The sequence below is a fragment of the Cynoglossus semilaevis genome, chromosome 12 (genome assembly GCF_000523025.1).
Source record: "Cynoglossus semilaevis isolate Cse_v1.0 chromosome 12, Cse_v1.0, whole genome shotgun sequence".
Classification (NCBI taxonomy): Eukaryota; Metazoa; Chordata; class Actinopteri; order Pleuronectiformes; family Cynoglossidae; genus Cynoglossus; species Cynoglossus semilaevis.
This window is the reverse complement of record NC_024318.1, coordinates 4,661,912-4,666,006: the sequence shown is the minus strand read 5'-3', so window position 1 is coordinate 4,666,006 and position 4,095 is coordinate 4,661,912. Positions and strand designations below refer to the sequence as shown.

General features: G+C 37.8%; 1 long non-coding RNA gene across 2 annotated transcripts in view; it reads left to right on the top strand.

Moving 5' to 3' along the window:
- LOC112487856 (uncharacterized) overlaps positions 1–3,394 on the top strand; it is a 13,404-nt gene extending 10,010 nt beyond the window's left edge. Inside the window, exons 1-2 of one of the 2 annotated variants that reach the window (XR_003051341.1) lie at positions 1,017–1,239; positions 3,195–3,394. This is a non-coding gene — a long non-coding RNA (uncharacterized LOC112487856). Of the gene's footprint in view, positions 1–1,016; positions 1,240–3,194 lie in introns of those variants that run through there. The other variant, XR_003051342.1, reaches the window with a different exon arrangement.
- The last annotated feature ends 701 nt before the right edge of the window (positions 3,395–4,095 follow it).

The following is a 4,095-nucleotide window of genomic DNA, read 5'->3' as shown; positions in this document are numbered from 1 at the left end:
CCCCCCAATTCTCCTCCCCAATCTCCCCCCCCCCCCCCCTCCCCCCCCCCCCACCCACCCACTGACTTAATGGACTGTTTATTGTTTGATGTTTGAGTCTGACTCCATCATTGTTTCCCTTTCTCTCTGTTTCTGCTCAGTGGTGTGAAAGCCTCCGCTGATGTGTGTATGCTAACGCTAGCTTTAGCTCAAACAAAACAACTGAAGCGATCCCCAGTGCCTTGGCTAACCTTTAGCTGCTTTGGATTGAACTGTGAACCTGTTCATTATCCTGTTGTTACTAACTGTTAGTTTAGTAACATTTCTGTTTTCGTCTAACTTTGTCTTCGGTTTTGGGCTAATGTTCGCACCATCTTCTTTGCCAACTTTTCTGGCTACCTTTTAGCTTCCTCCATGCTAACCTTTAGTCATCTTCACCCCACTTCTCAGCCCCTTTCATCTGCCTCTGCTGACTATTCCCTGACCGACATGTGACTCTCTTTTACCTCACTCACATTTATCGTCTAATCATTTTCGCGCCCCGTGATTTATTGCTAGCTCTGGTCCGTCGTTGGATTTGTTGACGATAGGCTTATCTTCGTACGTCAACGATGCCATAACTCAGCAGCGGCCGACTCTGTAAAGTTCATTTTGGCCGTGAGGGACAAGAGGGGAGTTTGTCAAGAGACTTGAGCCGTTCTGCATGTTGTGTTACAGCTGACCCCGGGCTCAACTTTGACCACTGACTCCAGCAGAGATCTGTCATGAGAGGGAGCTGCTTAACACACAAAATGGAGCCTGGTTCAGGAGTCAGAGAGTGAGAGGAGTGAGGGGCGAGCAGAAGGAGAGGGAGAGAGAGGGAGAGAGAGAGAGAGAGAGCTGCACAGATGACGGATTTATCTTCCTCTCTCTCTCTCTGCTGCTGCTGCTGCTGCCTTTTTTTGTTCCTCTCCTTTTGTTTTCACAGCACAGGAACCGTTTGCTGCGTCTTCTCCGTTAGCATGACAGGCTGCAGCCGTGAAGCCTCCGCCGCAGGTACCACAGAATCCATGGCAGCCAGGAGCAGCAGGACTCTGTGAGGCTGGGTCTGTGAGATGAGACATTAATGAGACACAGAGTGGTGTGAGAGAGGGAGAGAGAGGGAGAGAGAGAGAGGCCTCCTCGGCTGGCACAATGACATATATGTAAATGAGATGCACACACACCAAAAGGAGGCCGGAGGAAGGAGGCGAGCGACGGCGGCCGGGGTCCTGCTGAGCTGTGAGTAGACGAACGGCTCAGGTCAGAAGAATAGGAAACCAAAACAAAAACATCACGTACTGCAGCGGAGAAGGTGTCGCCGGGTAAAAACAGGGAGTTCAGATTTGAAGAATCACATTTTTAGTAATGGCGTCCTTTTTGAATTTTTTTTTCTAGTAATTTTTTTTGTTTGTTTTTCTAAATTGACCAAATTTAAAATTTCAAAAATAAATGAATTAAAACTAAAAAAAAAACTTAAACTGAAAATTTCATGTGGTTTATTTTAACACCACGTTATAAATTGAATGTAATTGACTTTTGTGTGAATGAGATTTATATTATTCATTAATTTAGATATTTTTTTCTCTTCTCTTTTAAACTGTTCAGGAGAAAAACCAGAAGAGACTGTTCTTTAATTTTAATTTAATTTTTTTGTTTTATGTTTAATTATCTTTTGAAAGGTTTATTTTTTTATTCTTTTATTTTTTTCAAAAGAAAATATAAAAAGCACCTTTTAAGCAGGTGTTACTCTTTTTTATTTTCTTTTTTTTTTTAAAATCTCTGAAAGAAAAATTAGTTTTTTCTTTTTCAATCGAAATTTATCTCTGGATTCATATGTATTTTTTTATAATTTATATTTTTTATTTCTTTGATAATTTACCAATTTAAAATACATACATGTTTGTTTTTCTTTTGTTCTATTTTCTATATTTTATTTATTTATTTTCTTAATGGTGTATTTTCCCATTTCATTTATAAATCCACCTAAATATTATTTCTATTTTTATTACTATTATTATTTATAATTCTAATTATATTTTTAAATTTAATTTCAGTTTTTATTAAAATCAATTTAAAGGTGGTAATTTTCCTTTCTTCCTGCCAACCGTAATAAAAAACGTATTAAAAAAATATTCCTAATTTCACAGACAGCCCATTTTTTAAAGAAAGCTAATTATATTTTATTTTTTTTACTTTACAGATATAATTTCAGTTCCCGTTCGTTTGAATCATTTGTTGCGCAGATTCATTTATTTGTCAAATGTGAAATCCTTTCATTTATTAGTGGAGGTTTTGAACGCTGTGACTGACTGGTTGACGTGTTGGCCGAAAGATATTTTAACAGTCGAAAAAAAAAAAAAGAAGAGATAAATAAAATAATTAGAATTCTTGCTCCTTCTCCTCCTCCTCCTCCTCTTCCTCTCCGCTGCTGCTGCTGCTGCTGCAGCGGGAATCTGCTTCGTCCGTCGCCTCAACAGAAACAGACACAAATTAAATTAAAGAATTCGAAGAAACGTCACAGAAAAACCTGCAGGAAAGACTGTTTTTCTTTTTTTTTTCAAACGCGCCAGAGCAGAGCAGAAAATTAAAAAAAAAAAAAAATCTTTAGACGCAGCGTCTTCAGCTGCAGAGGAGGAGGAGGAGGAGGAGGAGAAATGGAGGGTCGATTCATCCATGAATCCAGTGTCGGTTGTTAGAAGCAGAGGAGACCGTGAGACGGAGTGACACCTGATGATGTGGACAGTGACACGTGTTAATTGCTGCTCAGCTCCGCTCATTAGAAACCTCACAGGATTTGAAGCTTCAGGCCAAAAAGATAAAAAAAAAAAGGCAGATGAAGGAGGACAGAGGAGCCGAGTCTGAGCCCAGACCTCAGGCTTCACACTCCAACAACATCCTCCATAAAACAGTTAGGAGTGATGGATGACACGGAAGAGTCTCATTCAAAAATGAACAATTAAAACATGTAATTTAAGTGAAATTAAATTGTGATTAATCGGTACCTGAACACGGCGTTAGTCGCTCACGTGAGTGATTTCTTACCCGGTAACTGGTGTAACGTTAACAGTTCAATTACGTCACAGTTTGACACTAGGACATGAAGAACCACGGGAGTATCAAATATTTAAAATGACGTCATAATATATATATATATAAATATATATTCCTGATGAAGTATTTTGTGTGTCTTCCAGAGCCAGATGACCACGTGACCTCTCTGTGTCCAGTGATGGTGGGAGTAAATGACGGTGTTGTCTGCCTTCATAATTCAACCATCGATACCATCGATACCATCGACACCTTCAGACCAGGCTGCAGTAAATAATCACAAACACCTTCAACAGACACGTGACAAAACATGGGCCTCAAAAAAAAAAAAAAAGAAGAAAAAAAAGGAAAAAGAAATTAAAGATAGAATCGTACAGATAGAATCATTCTGTTTCTAAATCCTAAAAATAGCTTAAATAAACCGTAGCTTTTCGCTAGTTCTGTTTCTAAATGCTAAAAATAGCTTAAATAAACAGTAGCTTTTCTCTCATCTAAAAACATGCTACAAAATGCTAAATATAGCAGTAGGAATAGCCAAAAATAAGCTAACTGTACAGTAAAAGAACAAAAGTGTTAAATATAAACATAATCCTAAAATGTAGCATAGAATAATGAATAATGCTAACTAAATATATATTTATATTTATTTACAAACTAGCTAAGTATCAAAATATATAGTAAACAATAGAAACATCTAACGGTAAAATACAACTGAATCATAACTAACTGAGAGACAGAAATGTGTCTAAAAGTTAACAAGGATATATAACAGAATTAGCTTAGTGGCAGCTAGCTGTAAAATAATATTGAACCAGGAAATTATTTAAAGTTCGACAGCGCGACTGTGACGGAACAGTTAAATAATAGAACAAAGCTACAAGTTAGCGTCAAATTAGCTAAAATGCAGAATAACAGGTAATAGCTAAAGATTAGCCAAAATATCATAAACGTAGCTAAATAAAAATCGTCATTAAATAGCCCGAAATAATCTGAAGAGACGTGACCTGGGAGGGAATATTTAGGAAACACCCCACCTCCCCCTTCCCC